Source organism: Lepidochelys kempii, chromosome 2 (genome assembly GCF_965140285.1).
Source record: "Lepidochelys kempii isolate rLepKem1 chromosome 2, rLepKem1.hap1, whole genome shotgun sequence".
NCBI lineage: Eukaryota > Metazoa > Chordata > Testudines > Cheloniidae > Lepidochelys > Lepidochelys kempii.
This window is the reverse complement of record NC_136381.1, coordinates 4,496,352-4,521,435: the sequence shown is the minus strand read 5'-3', so window position 1 is coordinate 4,521,435 and position 25,084 is coordinate 4,496,352. Positions and strand designations below refer to the sequence as shown.

The following is a 25,084-nucleotide window of genomic DNA, read 5'->3' as shown; positions in this document are numbered from 1 at the left end:
AAAACCAATATTTGCTCTCACTGCATGAGAGAGCTAGGAAGCTAACCTAACTAGAAACCAAGTTATAATATTTCTTAATGGGGAGAGAGTGTTGCCCAGTGGATAGTGCACTTGATGGGGACCCTGGAGACCTGGATTCTATTCCTATCTCTGCCACCGACCTGCAGAGTGACCGTCCCCCCTCTGTGCCTCAATTTCCCCTCCCATCTTTTGTGTCTCATCTATTTAGGCTGTAAGCAGTCTGGGGCAGTGTCTCACTGTCTCTGTACAGCAACCAGCACAATGGGGTCCTGATCTCCATTCAGGCCTCTACGCGCTCCTGGAACATAAATAATCATGATAATAAAGTGAAACTGACCAGTCTAGTTGCATCGTACAACTTTAGTGACATGCAGAAAGCAAACAGACAGCATCAATGGGGAGAAAGAATTAAGGTCTGAAAATATCTTTCAGCTTCATTTAAAACAATGCAATTGCATTAGGAAGTCAGGACTGGCCAATCCTTATTGCAGTATGTCCCTGCATTGCTAATACCATATACAAGAGTGTATCATACTGGGGCAAGGAACCTGTTGGAATTATCTGTTTTTTTTAATGGCAACAGCTTTCTAGGCTTTTTAGAGAACTATTCCTTTAACCTTAACCACCTTGTCTCACCACTGACATCAAAAGCAGCCATGTGGTTGTGTCCCTGCATTACTTACTGAAAATGTCGTCCTTCCCAAACTGCCCTGGATTTACACACACCTCATGGTAACAAGAGTCCTTCATGGGAAGGCTAAGCTGCAGAAAACAGCACCGCTGAGAATGCCGATTTCTGGTTCTTTCACAATGGGCTGGAAGATACTGTTCTTCTTATGTGGCATCTCCATTTCTGGAGGTTTGCAAGCATGGTAGCCCATGCTGTACAGCTCTCTGCTAATCTCTTTGTGGATGAATAATCGTTTTGATCCACATGGGACACCCCATCCCGCATTCACGGTCTTCTTTTTCTGCCTGGTGTTGTTCTGCCACCAACTTTCCCTTCCAGTGCCCATAAACATGCATCGCCCACAGACCTCTTAAAAGTATCCCGCAAATCAAATCTTTCTTTACGTAAGATTGCTAACTACTGTTTTCCTAGTTCCAGTCATCTCCAAGACCTTTTCACTGGTTACGTGGTGTATCCAGGATATTTTCATAATTCTTCTGTAATACCATCATTTGAAGGATTGTAGTTTGTTTATTATGGAGTGTTTGAATGTCTACGTTTCACAGCCGTAATTTAACGCCAGCCTAATGCAAGTTTTTAAGAGTTGGAATTTAGTCTTCAGATTTATGACGCTTCTCATCAGATGTTTATTCTTCAGGGATGTCTCTTCCACTCTTGCTATTCCGGTGCTGACGTCAATATCCGATATTCCGTCTTCTGTAAGATACCGCTCCCAAACCCCACTTTGGCCGGCTCACAAAGAAGGTGTGATGTTTACAGAAACCAGGCTTGGATGATTCATTTTCATTAGAGTGATGATTGTGCCTTAAATTAATTACCTACTTATACCAATCAGCCAATCTATGTATATAGATACCTCTGACCTACACAGGCTCAGTCCCTGAGTGGCTATGTTAACAGCTGTGATTTCCTGATGCAGTGAATTTATCAACTGAGGGCAAGAGTGCCCTGCACCCACTGATTCCAAAGGGTTCAAAAGGTGCAGTTACTTTGCTGGGCCTGCTCTATTCTGAAAGTACAGGATGAAAAGAGCTGCTCCTTGTGCAGAAATTACGAATTGCCTGCGGGGATAGAGCCCGTGTCTAAACCGGAGAGCTCCCTGCTCCCAGCCACACAGGGACTTCCCCAGGACTCCAATAATTTCTTTAATATCATCAGAGATTAAACATTCTAATATTAAAGAGTGAACTTTATCCAGCCGCAGATACCAGCCACGGAGTGGGATGGAAAGTGGCTTGCAATAACACTTTGTGCTGCTCTCGCCCCTTCCCCCTGAGGATCTCAGAGCTTTAGAGACATGCATTCACCTGCTCAACACACAGGCTGAGACAGGCCATTTCGGAGAGTTCAAAGCCCTTCTCGGACTCAGGGGGAGACAAGTTCTCTGCTTTCGAGAGCACATTTCATCGAGAAGCCATCACATGGACACCTATTGTAGCTAGTCCCACTTCTTCCAAACTCTTCACCACACAATCATTGCCTAGGGCCAGTACACCCACACTTTAGGTACAAGACAATCAACCTCATCAGAAGGCACCACCTCATTTCAAATAATCTGCTGCTACATCAAACAGCTGACGCTCACCTTTGCCAAGGGGTAGGCTGACATGACATGGCCGATATCTATTAACAACTCAATAAGGACATTATAAGAGTGACTTTGTGGGCCCCTCAGAGTGTAAATCCTCCAGCTTCCAAGAAGCAACTGCCTTCAGTTCTGTGCTACCATGGAGGAGGACTGCTGGGGAGGGGGAAGATGGAGCAGCCTGAATGCCAATGACAGCACTTGCTACCCCAGGACTAAGCCTGCTAGCCCAGGTGAAGCGACAGGTCTCCACCTTGTACTGCTCTGTTTAACGGTGCATTACCAGTTTGCTTGCTGGCTCATACACTTTGCAAACAGAGATGGGCTTGTCTTTATGTTTTCCTCCACATTGTAACGCCCATGTCATTTTCTGCAGCGTTTGAACGTGTGCTCTTCCCTCTTTTCCTTATCTGCCCTGCCTGCTTCCCTCCTTTCTGCTCATTATATACAGGTTAGGGTGCTGCCCTGGGCTTAGGGGACAGACACCCTCCTTAACTGTCCAGCACGCAAGGAGCTAACATTGGTTTCTTTATTTGGTCTGCTGTATTTCCTGTCCCTCCTGCTTTCCCCTCTCTCTGAGCTCTGAACTACTTTTTAAATGTGTCCTCCCCACCCCCAGTTACATACCTATCTGCACCCACTCACATGTACGCACACCCCCACACCTATTTGCACCCACTCACACACATGCATATACACACCTATCTGCACCCACTCACACACCTCCCCCTGCATACACACCCCTATCTGCACCCACTCTTACACCTCCCCCCGTATACACACATCTATCAGCACCCACTCACACCCCCTCCGCATACACACACCTATCTGCGCCCACTCATATGCACACACTTGCATTTGCACACTTATCTACACCCGCTCACATTTATGCACACCCCACACCTATCTGCACCCACTCACACATGTGCATATGCACACCTATTTACGTCCACTCACGTGTACACACACAATCCCCTGCATACTCACACCTATCTGCACCCACTCATACACACACTCCCACACCTCCATACACACACCTATCTGTGCCCACTCACATGTACACACACCTACCCCTGCATATACACACCTATCTGAATCCCCTCCCCCGCATACTCACCTCCCTACAAATGCTCCCAGGTTCCCCAACCCCCCCTCAGTTCTACTCCCTGGCCCTACTCACCCCAGGATCAATGGGATCGCCAAGCCGTGACAAGCAGGGCAGCAAAGCATTCATCAGTTCCAGCTCCCCCAGGGATCTGGGTCCCCGAGAAGTTGCAATGGGCAGTAGGTCAGGGGCTGGCCAAGTCCCCAGCATGGGGAGAAATGCTCCAAAGAGGAATTAAAGGGGGGGCTCCTTCAAACTGAGGGACTAACGTTGTCTGAGAGCTCTGAGAACTACATAGTGGCAGGGGCTGGAAGCTGCATCTGAGCACCAGTGAGCAAAGAGTTAACTCCAGGGTGTTCTGGGGGTGTAACAAGGGCAGCTTGAGGCAGGGACAGTTCTAGACCCAGCTGCTGTGAACTCAAAATACAGCGCAGAAAACAGGGCCTGTCTGAACTCCAACAACCGGGATGGAAACCCGGGGAAAATCCTGCTGCTGCGCCCCCAGCCACACACTGCCAGCGCCCGAGTGAAGGTGGGAACACAGCTATAGGGCACAGCCCAGGAAACACTCGGCCGAAAGGGGAGAACAGCTCAGCACACAAGAGCTCACCTGCAGAAAGAGCTGGGATGAGGTGGTGTTTCCGGGAGTTCGGGGCATCTGATCTATTTTACTGCACAGCAATGACAACTCAGCGATAGAAATCCGGCGCCCCTAGAACATCGGGCTGACATTTTGGATGCAATACAGGAGTTGGGGATATTGTTTGTGCAAATCGGGCAACACTATTACGTATCTAGATCAGTGGCTCTCAAACTGTGGGTCGGGGCTCCGTTCTAATGGGGTCACCAGGGCTGGGATTAGATTTTCTGGGGCCGAAGCCCAAGCCCCACCGCCCAGGGCCGAAGCCTGAGGGCTTCAGCCCTGGGTGGTGGGGCTCAGGTTACAGGCCCCTTCCTGGGGCTGAAGCCCTTGGTCTTTGGTCCCTCCCACCCGGGGTGGTGGGGCTCTGGCTTTGGCAGGGCTCGGGCAGGCTCAGGCTTCAGTTCCCCTCTTGGGGTCGTGTAGTAAGTTTTGTTGTCAGAAGGGGGTTGCGGTGCAATGAAGCTTGAGAAACCCCCAATCTAAATTGATTCCTTCCAACTGATCCATATGAGTCCACGTGTCCTGCTCCATCCAGAACAGTGTGTCTCAATGACTGGTCTGTGGAACAGCCCCGGCCCCGAAGATCTCCCTGATGCAGTTTAGGAAGGCAGCCAGCCAGTCCCTGGTATTAGGTTGAGAAACACTGGGTTAGAAGACATGAATCAACCATTGCCCTGGGCTGTGAGAGATGAGTTTGGTCCCGAGGCATCACAGCTGCTGAACGCTTTGATCTTCCTCTGCTCTGATGGGTATTCATAGATTTTAAGGCCAGTACAGACCATTAGATCAGCTAATCTGACCTCCTAGATAACACAGGCCCAGAACTTCACCCTTGTACTAAGTCCATTTACTTGTATTTGGCTAAAGCATCTCTTCCAGAACTGCAACCAGTCCTGCCTTAAAGACACCAGGAGATTATTATTCATTGTCATTTGTACTGTCGTAGCACCTAGGTAGTCACGGTCCTGACCCATTGTGCCAGGCTCTGGACAAACACAGAAGAAACAGACAGCCCCTGCTCCACAGAGCTGACAATCTAAGTATAAGACAAGAGACAACAGATGGAGACAGACAGAGGAGTACAATGAAACCATGACCCAATATTGGACAGGGTGCGAGACAGTGAGCTCAGGACGCCAGCAGCTTAACTGTTGTCATGATTCTTGGTGGCATCACAGCAAAGGAGAGTTTTAAGGAGGGATGTGAACAGTGAAGGGGCTTTGCAGAAGTTTATGGGAAGTTCCTCCCAGGTGTCAGGGACAACGTGGGAGAAAGCTCTAGAGGGCTTGTTTGAAAATTTAGCAATTGGGCAATAGATGCTGGCGTTGCGCTACTGACTGAGAGAGGGTAGGTAGAGTGGGCACAGGCCAAGAAGTGAAAGTGAAGACAAGCCGCTTGTTTGAAGGGCTAGAGAAGGGGGAGTCACCGGTGGAGGGAGGCAAAGAGAAGGGCTCAAGGATGGTCCGAGCGACGGGCTAGGAGAATGGATATTCTCAATCGATAGGAGTGGGGCAAGGTTGTCTTCGTCAAGGCCAGAGAACAGGATGTTGCAGTAACGGAGACTCAAGACAATGAGAGCTTGGACAAGAGCTTTCTCTGTGTGGGTGGATAGGAAAGGCTGGACCTTACAGATGTTATGCAGAACAAATCTCAAGGCTTAGACAGAGAGTGGATGTTTGGACCTACATAGGGGTCAGAATCGAAGATGACGCCCAAGTTCCGGGCCCGAGTGACAGGCAGGATGGTGCTGTTGATCACAGTGGTCAAGAAAGTAGGTAGCAGGGAGGCTTGGGTTTGGGCAGGGGTGGGGAGGCGGAGAGGCAGATTAGGAGCTCTGCTTTAGCCACACTGAGCTTCAGCTCATGTCTAGACATCTACAAGATGGACAAAGAGAGGCTGAGACTAGTTTGTACAGAAGGTGGCAGGCCTGGAGCAGAGAAGTAGATCTGAGTCATCAGCAAAGAGACAGTAGTTGAATTTGTGTTTGCAGATGAAATTACCCAGAGACAAGGTGTAGCGGGAGAAGGGGACTAAGGACAGAGCCCAGAGATAGAAAATCCACTGCTTCCCTTGGTGGTTCGTTCCAATGGTTAATCACCCTTGCTGTTCAAAATTGTGTTTTATTTCTAACTTAATCTGTCTGGCTTCAGCTTCCAGCCACTGGTTCTTTCTCTGAAATACTAAAGAGCCCTTTAGTACCTGGTATTTTCTCCCCGTGTAATCAGATCACCTCTTGATCTTCTTTTTGATCAGCTAAACGGACTGAACTAGAAGTCTCTCACTGTAAAGCATTTTTCCAACCCTCGAGTCCTTTTTGTGGCTCTTCTCTGCACCCGTTCCAATTTTTCATCACTCTTTTAAAAATGTGGACACCAAAACTGGATGCAGTCTCCAGCACTGGTCTCACCAACGCTGTATACGAACTCCACTCCCTGGTCCCAGGGTAGCATTAGCTCTTTGCCACGGCATTGTGTTGGGAGCTCGTGTTCCGTTCTTTGTCCACTATGACCCTTCAATCAGAGTCACTGCTGGCCAGGATATAGGCCTCAATTCGCAGGCACCCCTCCAAAAGGCCATTTCCCTGCTCCGTGGCCTCTTCTTGGTCTGGTGCCAGCACCCCTTGCGAGTCAGCCAGATGCAAGAGACCACCAGCTGTTGAGCTGGAAGAGAGGGAAAGATCAGGGACAGGAATGGAGAATGATGATCTGTGCAAAAGGCTGGGCCAAATTTTCCAGCTTCCGGATGTCAGGGGCTCGGCAGAGCCCTCTGCATTTTGTACGGCGTCTATTACCCTGCATCGGTGCACTGGAATAGTTTGGCTCTGCCACTCAACACTTCCTGGACCACTTGGGAAGTGACCAAAGAGCCAAGTGTTCTGATGCCTGGAGTGAATTACCACCTAAAAGCATTTGGCCACCCCTCCTGATCAGCTGAAATCTCCTTAAGTACCTCTCAGTACCGTGCATTAACAGTGGAAACAAGATTGCCTTGTGGCCCTCGCGCCACAGCCCATGGGGACACAGAACCTCTCAGCCATCAGCCCAGGAAATGCTTAGACAGCTCCAAAATGTACTGGGTAACAGACCCGCCCCCCAGGGAGGAGGAGGGCCAATACCATCGGTGGCTCCTGCTGGAAAGTCCCCTCTTCACCCTGCCCTGGTGAAGTAAGTCCCCTTGGAACCAGAGAGGTAGGACCATTGTAGACCAAAGCAGATATGGGCCATCCCCAGAGACAGGGAGTATTAGATCAAAGCCAATGCCCAAGCAAGTGCTACCCTAACATGCACATAACGGAGCAGGCTGCAGCTGTCCTGCCTTCAGTGTGTGGGTGCAGCTCACAGAAACCAGTTACGCTGCGCAACTCTCCATCCTGAGCTGAACCCTGAGTATTAAAGAGAAGGGCAGGTGCAGGCTGCATTTAGGTTGCAGGCCATGCTCCCGGAGTCCCTGCTTTAGCGCTAAGCGTAAACTGTGGGAGCAGCGTTTCCACAGTGAAGGACTCCCGGGCCCTCCTGAGCTCATTTTACTCCCTCCCCACTCCCTTCCCTGCCCCCAAGAGCTCGTCAGATGGGACACAAAGTTGCAAGGCTTGAGCTCTGCACACACCGGCTCCAGCCTGCTGGCTGGAATTCCGCAGTTCTAGGAATCCCGAGGAATGAGGCTCCTCTCACAGGCCGCTCTGCTGGAAGCCAGTAGGATACAGTTACCCTGTTCCCAAGCACGATGGGTGCTGGGCTGTACAGCTGGCCATTCCTGCGGACAGCGTCCGCATCTGGCAGGAGGCCTGGACCCAGAGGCCACAAGAGAGCACTCAGGATGCGGATTAGAAAAGCATTACAGCTTGCACGCCGGCGAGCTGAGGGGGGATGAGAGAATAAGAGTTTTGAATGTGTAGAAACAAATGGCCCTCACACAGGAACACAGTTGGGGATGGACGTGGTCAAGGGAGTCTCTGGGGCGATCAGGAATTTGCTGCTTCGTTAGACAAATGCACAATTGGAAAGGGATGCTTGGGTTTGTGTGGGCCCGCATGCTGCACCGGTGAAGACTGCAGGAGAGTGGTGAGCTAAGATTCCCATAGGCAAGGGGAGCAGATGGCTCTCGGCCCTGGAGCTCACCCTCTGGAGGGGTAGCGGGTTTAAATTTCTTGGCGTGCCGATGCTACAGGGGTTCAGGTTTCCAAGCCCCAAGGGCAGAAGGGCGGGAGACCCCATACCATTAACACAACAGACCTTAACCTAAGCACCGGTGGTCACAGCCCCTGGAGGACCGTCCACTAAAATGCCGCCTTGCATTCAGGGGATTCCTCCCTCGGACTCTGCTGAGGTTTCATGTGATGAGGGGGGAAGATGATTACGGGTCACGTCAGGTGCCTCAGCCCACTTGGCCCCCCAGTGACTCATGTGGGCAGGGGTGGGGAAGTCTTATTTGTCTTTCCTGTTAAACTTGGCAATCAAACATCCTCAGGGTGTCAGTGGCATTGATTCATGACTTTTGAGCTAATTTATGTAAAACAAAGAGGGCTCATTTAGCACCTTTCCACCCTTAATATAACACCCATACATCAGAGGGACGCACAGCAGTCACTGGGGACTCGGCAATTAGTCACCTTAGTGGACTAAGACAGCTTTAAAGGCACAGTGGCAGAGAAACAACCAATCCCATGGTCCACCCCCATCCCCAAGGGCAGTATCATATACCGGGGCATTTACATGCTTGTATAGGGGCACCTTTTCCAGTCTATCCCTACTGCAGAAAGGCCCTAAAAGCACTTGACTAAAATGATAATACTTTGGTGCTTATGTAGCATCTTCCATCTAAGGATCTCAGTGTGACTTACAAACACTGGTTCTCTCTGGGAGATAGACGATTATCCCCGCTTCACAGGTACAGGGAGGGGAAGTGATTTGCCCAAGGTCACATGCTGAGTCAACGACAGTGCTGGGAACAGAACCCAGGAGATTTGCTTCCAAGCATTTGATTTACCAGATCAAACTTCTTGTCTACACTTTCCTGAGCTATGAACATCCACACCACAAAGTCTGCTCTCTCCTGGTTGGAAGATAAGCCACCAGAAACCTCCTTACCAGTACTTTAGATAACCCAAATAAGACTGGACCGGTCAGGGCATGGAGACAAAAGGATGGTCAGGGAGCGAGGGAGTGAAGAGGAGAATGGCATGTAGGTTACAAAGTCCGCATTTCCAATGCTTGAGTAAGACAGAACAATTAACATACAGCATTGATTGAATGGAAACCCATCTGTGAAACTCACAAGCACTGCACTTACAGGGCGGAAGAAAGGTGGAGGCAAGCAACATCTGATGGCAAAAGCAGAGTCTGCAAGATCTCAGTGAATCTGCACCACAAACGACTAAAATCGGGAACCTCCAACGAGAGCTGCAGTCAAGCCATCTGACTCAATCCACTTCAGATGGACTAATTAGTGGTGGAGAGGGAGCTGGGGACAGGGGAATTGAGGGGAAGAGCAGAGGCAACCCAACCCCCTCCCATCCAAGGCTTGAAATTAAACAAACAAACTAAGATTTATTGTTGCAAAACTAGCCTGGCAATATTTCTGAACGATAATATTGACAGGTTAGTTTATGCCGGAAGATGGTGTAGAATAAAATAAACTGAGTGAAGACCACATGATTCAAGAGAGTCAGTCCATAGAGGATACTTACCTTAAGAGAATGTATTTACCATTCCTATCAGCTGTGTTTTCTTAGCCATCTGCAGGGGAGGTGTATTTAATCATGCTGTATGTTTCCTTCCTCTGCTGAAGGACAGCACCCAGCATCAGACCCACCGCCATAAATTCGGGGAGGGGGGTATTTATTTATTTTTTATGAGGAGCTATGAAATTCTTAGAGGCATGTTGTAAAATCACCTGTCACTTCCCCCCAAGAGGCTCTGATGGGATGTTAATCGCTAAAATTCTTATCTATGTGCGGCTTGATCTTAATTATGAATCTCAAACAGAGGAGAGGGAATTTAAAACCAAAAAACAACTGGGAAAAACCATTTGTCATCTTGGAGGGACAAAAACTGTATTAAGATTTTTACTGATCTGCGATCCTATCTTCCCCAATAAAGGCTCTCTGTCATCCCCTTTAACATACTTTTCACACTTTCCAAAGCACAGCAGGAATGATCCAAGATTCAGGGAAGCTTTGACATGGGATAAACTTTTTTTTTGTATTTAGTACACAGTTGAGAATGTAAACAGCTCCCACTAGCCCAGCATGGGCAGGTACAAGGTGATCCCAACAAAGAACAGGTGGCATCCAGACTTAACACTTCAGATGATTGCTAAATCGTGATTACACCGCTGCAATTAGTAGTAGTCAGATCAGAGAAACCACTACGATGAGTGAAATTATTTCTACTTGGTCTCCCCAGGCAGCAGGGGGACTGAAGAGACACATGGTGAGAGAAGTGATGTTTACTGCTACTGAAATTCCAAAAGTGAAAGGGGTGAAAGCTTTAATCCAGTCTCTGAGTCCACTTGCCCTCCAGTCCAGTGGCTCCTCCCTTCCCAATGGGTCACAGAACTCCTTGGCAGTTATAAAGCACCTGATTATCCCAACAGCCTTTGGTGGCAGCAAAGGTATCAGACTAGTGGCTCTGGAGGGTGAAGTGGTACAACACAGATAATGTGTGCTCTGCCCAATGCTAACCCAGCAGGGAGCTGTCTGAACCCACTCTAGGAGGCAAAGGGGAGCTCTCTCCACGACCCATTCAACCTTTGAACGAAGGACCAACAAGGTGTCTCCAAGTGTGCATCATAATGGTGGTTTCCGTCACATGGATGCTGATCTGCCAGAAATGGCGCTCAGTCCTGGCAACTGCTTTTGGTCAGAACTGACCACAGCTAGATTTGAACCTGCAACCTCGAGGTTAAAGGCTTAATTACCAATCCCCTGCATGTAGACTCCTCCATCTCATACAGTGGCCTGGCAGCAGTGGCGAGTTTCGTTCACTGTACTTCTGAGCCAATCATGACATTTTTTACATAGTGCACACAAGGGAGAGTAAATGTTTTCTGGAATGAGCAACGTAGGCCCTAAAGGGGGAAGACATGAGACCAGGGCATCCAGTACTACACATCATCCCACCAACATGGCTGGAAGCCTTCCATGGATCTCCTAATACCCTCTTTGTTGGTTTTTATTTGTCTAACTCACTCTTCCTTTCTTCTCTTCTCTTCTCCATCCCTTTCCCCACCTGTTTAGGGCTCTTTTCCAGCCTTCACTTCCATTTCTTCTCTGATGAAGTGAGCTGTAGCTCACGAAAGCTTATGCTCAAATAAAGTTGTTAGTTTCTAAGGTGCCACAAGTCCTCCTTTTCTTTTTGCGTATACAGACTAACACGGCTGCTACTCTGAAACCAAACATTTCTTCTTCTGTTATAGTTTCCCCAGCACCCACTTGAATAGAACAGGACTTTTACACCTTGTGGCAGTGAGTCCTACGAGTTAACGATGCGCTGTGTATACAAGTTTTTCGTTTGATCAGTTTCAAAGGAAAACGGGGATAATATTAAACAACTCAGTTACCTCAGAGCAGAGCTGTGAGACGTTGTTAGCTAATACCAGTTCAGTACTTTGAACTTGCAAAGAGCTATTTAAATGATAAATATAACGGACGGAGAAATTTAGAGATTTTTTGAAAACATCTTCACAAAACTTTTGTTGACTACATTTAGCTTCCCGATGGTTGTGCAGATTTTTAAATAGTTTGGCTGGGTTTATGGTCGGTTCTATATTGTATATACTTGGTTTTAAAGATTACTTGGTGCTTTCCTGTATGAATTTTAGTATATAATTAACTTAGCATCCACAAGTGCCTCAACTAGTGCTTCAAAATACACAAAATTCAAAACGAGAAGCTGTTTTTATGTTGAAACCAATTTCTAAGTTCTGACACTGACTCTAGCCATTGCCTTGAGAAAAACCCCTTTATCTCCCTGCCTCAGTTTACCTAGCTACAAGAAGCAGGAGGGGAGATAATATTTACTTCCCTCAAAGGGACTCTGTGAGGGTTCAATCGTGGCACAGTGCTTTGAAGAAGAAAAGGCTCCCACTGACTTTAATGTGAGTTGGACTAGGCACCGTAGGCCTACGACTGCTGAGTGAATGGCAAGACCAGTCATTTCCAACACATCCCCATTCGTCTAAACTAGCTGCATCACCTCCATCCTCGGGTGTTGAATTAGCATCGGAATGGTCAATCTACCACTTTTCAAACGCACTGTCAGGCCCTGAGGGGTATACTTCCATAGCTCACGTCACCACAGCATCTGAGCACCTCGCAGTCATTAATGGATTTGACCCTCACAGCACCCCACTATTATCCCCATTGTACAGATGGTGAACTGAGGCACAGAGAGGTTCTGGGACTTGCCCAAGGTCACCCAGCAAATCTGTGGCAGAGCAGGAAACTGATTCCCCAGTCTTCGAGTCCCCAGCTATTGCCCTAAACACTGGCCATTCTTCCTACCCCCCGATCCTGCAATCTAATCCATGCTGGTAGACCTGTAACACCTCCGTGGAGCCCCACTGAAACCTACAGGCAGGTTCCCCGTAGGACACAGGTGCTCTCTTTAGAGCTTCTGGGGTATTTGCGCCCCTTTGCCACATTCATTGCTTAGGTTCTTGCACAAATACATTTCAGACCTCCCCAGGACCATAGGGGAGAGGGCTTTTTCTTATAAGTACTAGCCCTGGCCTCCCCTCAAGCCTGTATGTGAATCAGTGTCAAACAGGCTTCAAATCTGTCAGGGGGTAAATTACACAATAATCCCTTGCTCTTCTATGGAGCTTTTCACCAGTAGATTTCAAAGCAATTCATAATCTTTCATGTATTTCTCCTCCCCACACCCCTGGGAGGCAGGGCAGTGCTGTTATCCACATTGTACACATGGGAAGCTGCTTGGAAGCTCGGCGCCCAAATACCTTTGAGGTTCTGGGCCTATGTCTTGCCCATGGTCACACAGACAGTCTGTGGCAAAGCAGGGACTTGAACCTGGGTCTCCCGATTCCTCTCCAGGAGACACATGGGGCCATTGAAAAAGTTTTGCTTCCACTTTGAGAAATCCGAAGTATATTAATGATCTCCAAAGCAATAAAAAGTTTTTAAAACCCTAACCCATCTAAATGAACAATTGCTTTTAAATACAATGTAATCTAATGCTCATGGGGAATTCAGCCAAATAAGGGAACATCCAGAGGATGGAAAGCCTGCACTGACTGGAACAACAGGCTCCACAGTCATTCTTTTAACAACCAGTTGACAGGGTTGGAATTAATTTCTGTGAGATCCTACAACACATTGGTCAAAACTCAACAAAGGGGCTGAATTTTACCTCTGTCCTCTTCTACATCTTGCCCCCTTTGCCCAGTGACAGAGAGACCCGACAACTGCAAACAAAAATATATTCTCTTTTTTTGTGCATGGTAGATTCTGCAAATTGTGTGATCAATCTTGTGCCGCATTGTGCGTGCCTTCACTCTATACCACCCTCTGTATTTCGGGAGCAATGCAATCTATCTTCCGGGAACCAGGTATATAATTTCTAGTTAGCGAAAGCTAGGATAAGAAGCCCCTTTTTCATTATGATGATTGAACTGCTTCCAAAGAGAAGAGCGAGGCTGGATCGTCAGCCCTTTGTGGAAACCTGAGCAGCTTTTGCTGAGCTTGTCAGCCTCGCTGGAGAATTAGTACTTCCAATGCTCTTACTTTCGATGAAAATCAACATTTATTTTGCCTAAGCCTAAGAAGGTGTCAGGCAGACAGAGAAACTTGCCACTCTTAAAGGGAAAGTGAGCAAAAGAAAGAAATCTAATAGAAATAGATCATCAAGTCCGAGAAGTGGACCCTGTAGTAAATCACACTTCAGGTGGCACCATTATATATTTCAATAAAAAAGTACTTTCCTCAGACACATCCTTTAGACACTCACAAGGGCGTCTTCGTCTGCAGCCAAAGGGAAAGTTAAACAAAATTCACTTCCAACAGACATTGTGAGATGGGGAGAGGGCAGATTTACAGGGACACTGCCAACGCGAAAGCTAGTCAATTTACAAATAAAAAGAAACCTAAGTGGGCAGCAGCTTTGGATTCCACACCTGCTACTGAATCCCTTGGCCAATTTCTGTAAATCCATCGTCCTGTGTTTTCAAACCCATGTCTCTCCCCTCCTGCTCTGTGAAAGACTCAGACTCTCAGTCTTTAAGGCCAGAAGGGACCATCCTGATCATCATCCGACCTCCTGCACATTGCAGGCCACAGACCCTCACCCGCCCACTTCTGCAGTAGACCCCGACCCTCTGGCTGAGCTACTGATGTCCTCAATGCTAGATTTAAAGACCCCTGATGAGCAGGGACACCTGACAGACCAAAGTGCTGCCATAGGCCACCCAACAAAGAGAAGCGCCAAAGCCTCCATGAAATCCACTAAGGACTTCACTATGGCTAATGATTTTACGTGGAAGGTGCCCAGAGGCTAAGGTGATGGGAGGCAGCATAAAACAGAGAGAGAGATGCACTGAAAAATAACTGCTCCTGCTAATCTCTTGCAGTCACTGCAACGTTCCAGATAGAAACATGGCTTCTTCATTGATGCATCATTCCCTTAGGTCTTCCTGGCCAATCGTGAGCCAGACAGAAGATCTTTGCAATCTTCTTAACAACTCCCCATCCCTGAAGGAGAAGTTGGCTAATGAGATGACTTTAATTAACAGTCAGAGCTCAGAGTAAGCCAAACAAGGCTCACATTATTATTGTATTATTATCTCACATTGTAGTGAGAGCAGCATTGAACTCTGTAAGGTAGCAGAAGGTGACATACGAGTTTCCAACTTGATCCTCTATTCGCAGTCACTCAGCACTTCTTAAAACTTTCCAGGATTGGGCTCTGCCTTAAAAGGGGCATTTCATGTGTGCGCGTGAAGTTTTAATGAAAATGGTTTAACCATTTTTGAATGTGAGGAAAGTAACCCCCTTCCCCCACACTTTTCCCATTATAGAAACATCTTTTTCAAACCACCCTGTGGGTAACTTGCAGGGAGCTGCAAGGTGAATTTTGGCAAGGCACTAGCCTTTACTTTCTCAAGGGAAATGCACAGCCAAATCAGCTGAGGAAAAGTTTTGATCAGAGAGGGCTTGAGGCCCTTTTAAATAAAAAGAGCAAAGAAAAGTGGAAGGGTGAAAATTAAGAGTTTTCTGCAAAATCTTTTCCATAAAAGCATAAGAATGGCCGTACTGGGTCAGACCAAAGGTCCATCTAGCCCAGTATCCTGTCTTCCGACAGTGGCCAGTGCCAGGTGCCCCAGAGGGAATGAACAGAACAGGGAATCATCAAGTGATCCATCCCCTGTCACCCATTCCCAGCTTCTGGCAACGCCCCCATACCCATAACCCCAATGTAGAAAAGTAAAGGATTTTACACTGAATGATGAGACATGAGAGTTGCATCAAAAAGTGCTAGAAGGCGTCAGGAGCAATTTCACACACTGTTGTATATAGTTAAGGCAGGCAGAGGATTATAAATCATCGCACACGAACAGGAACAGTCTCAATACCTCGTACACCGAGATAAATACACAGGTGGCAGTCACTGCATTTACGGGGAGCGAATGGTGTCGTTGACAGAGTTCTGCGTTCTGATCTCACCCACCATTTTCAGTTGCTTTTAAAACTCTCTCACACAAATTGCTTTTGGGTCAAAAGCTTCCATCCATGGGGTCAGCCCAAAGGTGCACTTTGTTTTGGAAGATTTGAGCTAAATCAGTTCAGCCATTTCTGAATTACACACTTGTTAAACACCATAAAGTAAAATACCATGTTAGGATTAAAACTTCTGCTCCTCTGTCATTCAAATAGCTCATGCCAGAAACGTCAAAGCTGGCTTGTTTCAGAGTCCTCATTTGGGAAGGAAAAAAGCTCAAATGTGAAGAAAACTTGTTCAGTATTTTAAAAGTTAGGGAGGTTTAAAATTGGTTTGTTTGTTACAATATTTTCTACTAGCTTTTATGCTACTGTGGTTCAGAGCTGGGCATGTGCAGGACATCTGCATGTAATTTGTCATCCACTTTTCCACTGATATTTAATCCTCCTTTCGTTTTTTTGTCAAAACTAGGTAGATTAAATGACAATAAAACCCACTGTTAATCCAACACTGAGAAGTCAGAAATGATAAGTTTGATTTTCCTAAGGCAACCCCAATTTAGCCACACTGCACCTGGGAAGAATTTCCTTTTGATGGTTTAATTGTTAAATATAAACAATGTATTACTTTGTGATATTAAACATCTGCCACAAAAATACACAGGTCTTGCAATGAAACCAAGTTAGCACAAAAGACATGTCTGACTTGTGCACTTGATTTCTCAATCTTAATGTGCCATTAACTTTAGATTTTTGCATTTGATACCCAAGCAGGGGAGTAAATACCATGGAAGGTGAAGAGCTATTTAAGCTAAAGGACAAAGTCAGCACAAGAACAAATAGGGATAAACTGGCCATGAACAAACTCAGGCTTGAAATTAGACAGTGGTTTCTAACCATCAGAAGAGGGAGGCTCTGGAGCAGCCTCCCAGTAGGAGCAAACAACTTACTTAGTTTTAAGAGAAAGCTGGACAAATTTATGAATGTGATTGTATGATGGGATTGCCTGTGATGGTCAGGGGCAGGGCTTGGCAGCTTTGGGGTTCACTTCCAGTTTTTGTCTTCTGTTCCCAAAAGCTCATGCTTCAGGGTTTCAGCTGGCCAACTATGGGGGCCAGGAAGGGATTCCCCCACCCCTTTGTATTCTGTTGGGTTTTATATAATCTCCTCCCTCTGAAGCATCAGGGATGGCCACAGCTGAAGACAGGACATGGAGAGGGGTTTGGTCAGTGCTCTAAGGTGGCACTGAGCATGCTCTTTCTCAGGTGCTTGGCTGGCTGATTTTTGCTCATATGCTCAGAATTCTAGCTAATCACCATACCTGGGGTCGGGGAGGAATTTTGGCAGGGACCCAGTGGGGGGGTTCGCCATCCTCTGCAGTGTGCAGTGTCACTCGCCAGGATTATCAGGGTATATCTCACGTAATCATTGCCCTGCCATTGTTGGGGCCTTGAGCACTGGTGCACCTCGGTCCCTCCTGTTCTCTGCCTGTAGGACAGAGCAGTCCAGTCTCCCAGGGGCTGTGATACTTTGGTCTGATATTGGTTGCTGGGTTTAGTGTGCGGGTGCCAGGTGCTGTCGGTGGCCTGTGAGATACAAGAGATCAGACTGGATGATCTGGTGGATCCTTCTGGCCTTAAACTCTAGGGCTCTATAAACAGACTAACATCTAACACATGAGAGAAGCAATTTGTTTAAGTTGCAGTTTTTTTAAAAACACCCACCACAAATTAAACTGGAGCCCTGAACTCTGGGCACTCCAACTCGAGATGGGACCATTCCGCTGGGTCAGGATTCATTGTCACGTACACAGCTTTCTTCACTGTGGCAGTCACACCAAGCACAGAGGGTAATCCCCAGCAGAATGATTGTATCCTAAAAACATTTCCTGAGTGGGGAGGGAGAGGAGAGAGCACATGTCTGCTGCAGAATTGGCTGAATGCTTCACAGCCTCTCAATTCTACTTGTCAACTCTTTCACAAACACAATGGCTCTGTTTTGCGACTCAGTGACCAGAAAAGCTGGCAGATGAGCACCCTGTCTTATCTCCCCATTATCTGACAAAAAGCATCCACAGAGCAAACACCCAGGAGCTATCCATTACTCAGGGACATAGCCTATTTCACTCAACCTCCTGTGGCATATGGAGCTGAGACCTGTCCGCCCAGTTCCAGAGCCTTTGCCTCCCCAGCCCCACGCCCTAAACTAATTTCTCCAACATTTTGATTCAGATTCACGCAAGAGGCTTTAATCCAGAGCAAATGAGTTTTGAGCCTGCCTACAAATACAGTTTTGTGGGTTATGGTAGCACAAAAGTACACTGATCATCCATCTGTTCAAATCAGTTCTCAAAAGCTGCAATGTCGCACCCGATTTATCAGTGATGAAATATGAAGCTTACAAGCTACAGGTGACTCTTCCTTGTATCACATCTAAGAGAGAACACAATACTGGGGGTATTTTTATGTTCTGTTTGACACAGTGCACAGCAAGTCACTTTAATTCTTCTTGTCTAGGATCAAGCACAGTATTAATTTAACGACAGATTTCAGAGTAACAGCCGTGTTAGTCTGTATTCGCAAAAAGAAAAGGAGTACTTGTGGCACCTTAGAGACTAACCAATTTCTAAGGTGCCACAAGTACTCCTTTTCTTTTTAGTAATTTAATATCAGACATACCCTCTACCAGGGGGCGACACTTTACCCTGAAAGGGGAGTGGATTTGATGATCTCAGAGATCCTTTTCATCTCTAATTACTATGAGATTAAATAACTCAGGTGGGGAAATTGCAGGGCTGTCAAGCTGTAAGAATCTGAGCGAGAGTGATTTCCAAAGCTCCCAGGTGAGATTTTAAAAGGTCTCATCGCCAGGCCCTCCATCACAAGAGGAAAAGGCTTTTAAACACGTGTGAAAGATTAATCCGGAAGGAGTGAGTCTCAATCCCAGCAAATAAGCGAGACTTGGCAGGTCTGAAACTTGTCTGCAAATCAATAAGGCAAGAGGATTGGAAAACTGTAGACAATTAGATCCCTGCAAAAAAATAAATCAGCAAGCGTATTTGCAAATGTCATGCTGTGGGATAAGAAATGAAGGCTCCGGTTCAGACCGATATGGAATCAAAATGCCTTTCGCATTTAGTTTATGACTGGAAGTTTCATTTAAGGTGAGCGACTCAGTGTCCCTTGCAACAAAGAAATCAAATGTGAGCGCAGTTGTTTGCTTCTGGACTTTCCCAGAACTGCAAAGGTGCAGTGAGACCCAGGCCTCAGCACTATACGACAATAGCCCAGTTGAGATCCGGGCCCATCTGCACTATGCACTGTACAGACACATGGGGAGCTCACCAGCTAAACAGGCAAGACAAAGGCTGGGAGAAAGGCCGTATTGCTCTTCTCATGTCACAGCTGGGGAACTCAGGCACAGATCGAGGAAGTTACTTGTCCAAGGTCACACAAGGAGTCCGTGGCAGAACTGGGAACTGAACCCCACTCTCCTGAGTACTAGCCCCGTGTGCTAGCCATCAGGCCTTCCTTCCTTCCTCTCAAATATGTCTCTCTCCAACAGAGGGGAGCCCCCATTATCCAGCTCTTTTCAGAGTTAGCATCCAGAACCAAAGTAACCAAGAAAATCACTCAGAGCAGCTAAACCCTAAAGCTTTGGGGAACACTGGTGGGCACCCCAAAAACCACTTCATCCACCTGCCGACGGCAGGACTAAAGGCTGCAATCACTAATGACCTGAACAAACCCAGCGTGCCGAACAGAAACCAATTAGACTGACATGTAGCGCCTGGCCGTAGGAAGGAGCATGTGCACGCTACCTGCAACTCGATAGGTTTTGCATTAGAAAAGCAATTATATTAGAGGTTTGTTAATTCAATTATGAAAGGAGTTTTGATGCTTTCCAATTAGCTCGTTCTGAATGCTTGATGGAACATATATTTTCCTGGTTTCCCTGGGACTTGCCCATAGAAGCCAGATGAGACATCCGATGGCGGTTCATTCCCTGGGTGCAATTGGGGTAAGCAAAGCTGGGGGGCACCCACGAGCATACCACCACCACCTTGTGGGCGGTTCACAAGATAAACTTGTTCAATTGCAAGAGAAATCTGCTATGGTCAACTAACCACCACTGGCCCAGCTAAGGCCTTCGCAAAGGCGGCTGTCCAGAAGTGCACACGCTAAGGGGGACAGTGAGATCAGAGACTGCTCAAGGGTCCTCCACAGTGGAATTTGCTTGTAACCAGAAAGATACTGAAGAAGGTTCTCAGGTGGGGGTGGTGGGCCCCAAGATTGGGGTGGTTTCCTTGCTAAGCTCAGTCCCTGCCTCTGGATGCTGCTAAGCCATCCTGGCCAGTCAGGTGGCCTCTGGCGAAGGCAGAAAGGGCGGGAGATCAGCCAGCTGTAATACCTTGGTTGTTGGTTTAGTGCGCGGACGCTGGGTGGTGCTGATGGCCGGTGATGTACAGGAGGTCGGACCAGATGATCTGACGGTCCCTTCTGGCCTTGAACTTTGTGACCCCGCTGGAGACTCCAGATGAAGCAGTGATGCACCTAACTCCCTTTTCTGAAAGGGGAAAAGACCATCCCCAGGAACCCACACCGGTCCCGAGAGATGCTGGAGTCGAGTTACAGCATGGGCCTCCACTGCCCTCAGTGACCCCTTTCCTCTGCCCTCTCTGGGCCCCCTCCCCAGCGCCATGCTCGCTTCCCCTCCTTACAGAACAGCTGCATGGCGGGCAGAGCCCAGGGCTTCTCCAAGAAGTGAAGCAGCTGCCTGGGTCTGAAGCACACACCGAGCTCTCAGCACTTGGAGCGTCCCCTTGCTGGGGAAGAAACAAACTGGTCCAATCTGCTGCCACTTTGACCAGCTGTCTTATTCTCTGACTCAAACTTTCTACTCAGGAGCAAACTTGGCAAATTTTACTGTATTGCCATTGAAATTCCCTGTGTAGCAGGCCAGCCTGGCACTGTCTGGCCCAGGGACTTGTGATGCTAATGGGGAGAACTCAATTTCTGATGGTCTGGGTACTTATAGGGCCCCCGTTATCACAGTACCTGAGCACCTCACGATTGGATGCATTTATCCAGTGTCTCCTCATTAGAGACAGGCTCTTGAGGGCAGAGATCACCTGTGTTCTGGGCCCGTACAGCACCTGCACGATTGGGTCCTGGTCCGTAACTCAGGGTCTCAGGCGTTATTGAAATAAGAAACCACCACCATCCTCATGACGTCTTGCAGCTGCAGAGCACATTCTATGCAAAGACCTTATTGCACTTTGCAGAAAGCCTCACAACAGCCCCACAAGGTAGGGGAGTATTAGCTCAATTTTACAGGTGGGGAAACAGAGGCAGAGAGAGTGAGTGACCACAGCAAGTGAGTGGCCAAGCTGGGAGTAGAACCTAGGTCTGTCCGAAGGGCTGAGGCACCAGACTGGCCATCCTTCCTTCCAACAGGGGGAGGTGACTGGAAGTGTCACATCTGCTAAAGAGGGGTGTCGGCTGGGTCCAAAGCTGGCCACGCCCATATCCCCAGCACCGATGGGAAGAGACGGCTACAGTACTGGGGTGGTGGAGGTGAGTACAGACAATGAGCTCTTAGACCACACAGGGTACAGGCCCTTACTCTAGCTTTCCTCCACCCATCTTGGCGTCTTATCTCCAGGCTGTGCCCGTCTGGACGCTGGGCTGCAGAAGTTGATCAGCCCGCCTGAGGAGAATGAACGGCCCAAGGAGAGAGCCCTGTGTCCCTGCGGGGGTAGGGGCTGGCAGGGGTACAGGGGCAGCACACCCAGGGGCTGGCATGGCAGAGCAACTTGCCCACCTGGTTGCAGAGCAGTGCTGAGCTGCTGAAGGAGCTGCCCCCGAGCGAGTGCAATGGTGGGGTACCGACACGCAGTTCATTGCGGACAGATCTGCTGGCATGATTGAAGGCTTACGGCAGGAACCACGAAGGGACATGTCACATTTTTTCCCATCCCTTTATACTTGGGATCTGATCCTGTTCAACTTCATGTCAACAGCAAGATTTCCATTGCCTTTAATGGGAGCGGGACCTGGTCCCTAAGGGATGCTGGGTGGGTTTCCCCCCCCTTTCTCCCTTCGCCATTTTATGGCCCTTAGCAGCATCTGCTGCAGCAGATCTCAGTCATGGGCGCCCACGGGTACCAGCTTGCTCCTCTGCCAGCACCTAGGCTGCTACAGGAGGCAGATGGCACAAGGGATGCAACAGCGTTAGCGTGGTGAAAAAACACAGGGCTCTGGCAGCCTGCCCAGCGGCTCTGGCTGCAAGAGACTCCAGACTTCTCCTGAAGCGGGAACACACTCCTGCTAGTGCCTGGAAGGCTCCCGGCAAAGTTAGATCCCACCGCAAACTGGGGGTCAGGAGACACCTAACAGAGGCCAACTACTCAGAACAAGGTAAGAGAAATATGTTTCTTTGCAAAGACTCCAGCCCTGCCAGTGGACTCAGAAGCCCAGACTAGGGTGGAAGGCATGAGTCAAGGGCAGCAGCAGCCCCCTGCAAGGAGGGGATATGTCCAAGGGTACATGGTCACTGGTAAGCGGCAAATTAATGCACCTACTGATAGTGCTCTTACCTACCTGAGATACAGACAGACAACAACATGCGCTTCTCTAACCAGGGGTCTCTAAGCACACTGCACCCACAGAATTAAGCCTTAATATTCCTGCCACGTAACGAAGTACTCCTTCCATTTTAAAGGGGACACTGAGTCACAGAGCAGCTAGAGTCACTTATGTTAAAAGCCACCCTTCCAGCTGAACATTTTAACTTCTTGTTGTTACACACCAGGCCTGAAATGACTGCAATGGCAGAGGTGAGGGCAGCTATCGCTCTGACCTGGCAGTGTGTTTATTTGGTAAATTTGACCGCACTTTATGTACAGTCAGGGTTGCTCTTCTCCCAGCATAGTCAGTTCATCTCCCGTATACGCCCGCCCCAGTTTGTGTGGTTTTCATGCAGCAACAGGCAAAACCCCACTCTTCTTAACAACAAAAAAAGGGTCACAAAATGCAAAAATTGGCAAAGTGATTCAGGGACAGGGGCTCAGATACCAGTGATGGGTAGTGGAACAAAGCCCCAAGTTAGGACTCAAAACCACTCTGAACTCATTTTTTAAAACTAATTAGATTTTAAGTCCATGGTATCCCTGTGACGTATCCAAGGTCATAAGAGAAGCTTGTGATAGCGTGAAGAGAGCTCAGATCTTTGGACTCTCGGGCCTGGTCTACACTACACAGGTTGACGTACGGCAGCTTACGTCAACTTAATTATGTGCGTACGAATGACAGCCTTGTCCCGCTGATGTAAGTGCCCTACTGTGCTGACATAACTACTCCACTCCCACGAGAAGTGAAGGGCTTCTTATGCTGGTGTAGTTAGGATGATAGACACTGCATTAGGCACATCGGCTGTCAGCTGGCTTAGCAATTTCATGGCTCCATGCTGGAGCCGTGAAATTGACAAGAAAGCTGGACAGCTAAAGCCCAGCTGCCCCTAGCTCTCCACTCCCAGCCAGTCTGCTACCTCAAGGCTCCCAGCTCAGGGAGCAGAGAAACCCGGGCGGCTGCCCCCCACTCCCAGCCGGGAGCAGGGAAGTGAGAAGCCTGGGAGGCAGCCGGGCTCCCAGCGGAGAGCTGTGAGCCCTGTCTCTCAGCCACCCACACTTCCCCTCTACCGTTGGTGGAAGCACCCCTGGTGAGGACACGCACCCTGTGTGTGTAACCGTGGAGTCTTTAACCCAGGACGGTAGCATGGACATCAGCCATTGCAGTAATCACTGTGGTGGCTATAAGTAGACTGAACATAGGTTGACTTAGGGCTGTAGTGTAGACATGCCCTGAGTCATGTGCTTTACCCATTGGACAATGCTTCCTCTAAGACCTTGCTACTGACATTAGAAAACTACGATTTAACTACCTTGATTTAGAAACTGTGTTACACTGGGGCCACTCCTCGAGTGTGAACACTTTTGCCCTGGTTCAAGGGAGTCGTATCAGTTCAGCTTAAGCCTGTTATTAAAGCCTTGTTAAAAGCCTGTTGTTAAAGCCCTGGCTGGGATGATTTAGTCGGGGATTGCTCCTGCTTTGAGCAGGGGGTTGGACTAGCTGACCTCCTGAGGTCCCCTCCGACCCTGATATTCTATGGTTCTATTCTATTCTTTTATTCCTTGTATTACTGTAGTGCTTAAGAACCCTGGTCAAGGACCAAGACCCATTGTGCTTAGCGCTGTACTTTCAAGCAAGGTAAGCAAATTGGGGTGATGCGTACCTGCCTCCCGGGGCTGTTGGGAGGTGAGTTAATGCCTCTGCAGTGCTTGGGAGATAAGACACGCTAAGTGCCATATTCTTGGGAGGTAAAGATATTCCCAAGTGGCATTAGAGAGACTCCCAAATGCTATTTCCTATGGTGGCCTGGGAGGGTCATTAGAGGAGAACACAGGTGAGATTCTTCCCCAGGGTGAAAGCACTGGCTCCAAAATGTGCCCAGGCCTTGCCTGGCAGGAAGCAGGAGACCAAGGCCCGGGTCTCAGTGCTGACCCTCTGCTACCACAGCCTCACTCAGCCAGCCTGTCCCACCCAGTGCGGAGCAAACGGCGAGAGCCCCAGATGTGCAAGCCCACCTGAGAGGAGAGTCTCTGGTGGGTATGGCATTCAGGAACGCCTGCAGGCAGAGGGAATCCTGATTAGCATTTCTACATGACCAACAAGAGGGTGCCCGGAGCACCCAGAGTAATGGCGATTTGCTTGCCTGGAGCTGTACGTGCAGCATGGCCTTAGGGTTAGGAGGTGTGTGGTCTTTTAAATAATCACATTATTTCTCGTGCAAGATGAGGAAAAAAAGAGTGAGAGAGAGAGAGAGAGAGAGAGAGAGAAAAGGAAGAAATAAAAAAGTCACTCAACTGAACAAGAGATAGTGGCTTTGAGAGAGATTTTTGCTCTCTTAAAATTTTACACTCCATCACGATGGGGCTTGATGAATATGAGAGACAGGCATATTCCCCTCCTCTACCTTCCTTGATTCAGGGCTATTGATCTCTAGCAGGTCTATAAAGTTTTTGGGGAGAGACTGCGCTTGCTACAGCCTGGCTGCTCGTGATTTCACCACTGCAACTCCTCACTTGTGGCAGCAGGTGAAGGGAACACGTGGCTGGTCCAGCGAGGAATGGGAACATTTAACCCAGGAAGGCAGCGCTCGTGTGTGTAACCCTGGCAGCAGGGGGAGCCAGGAAATATGAACTGGGTTTGGAAATATGAACATGGCAGGGAGGCGTGTGCATGGAGGGGATTCGTGTTTTCAAAGTTATTCCTCCAGAAGTGAAAGCTGTAAACAAAAACAGAAGCACT

General features: G+C 48.3%; 1 protein-coding gene across 3 annotated transcripts in view; it reads right to left on the bottom strand.

Annotated features, from left to right (window-relative positions):
• The window catches only part of ZC3H3 (zinc finger CCCH-type containing 3), a 353,067-nt gene that overhangs the window by 9,495 nt on the left and 318,488 nt on the right, over positions 1–25,084 (bottom strand). The window contains exon 12 of one of the 3 annotated variants that reach the window (XR_013635280.1): positions 17,038–17,302. The exons of the other annotated variants lie outside the window; for them this stretch is intronic. The gene's annotated coding sequence lies outside the window, so the exon portion shown is untranslated. The remainder of the gene's footprint in view (positions 1–17,037; positions 17,303–25,084) is intronic. 3 annotated transcript variants of the gene reach the window in all.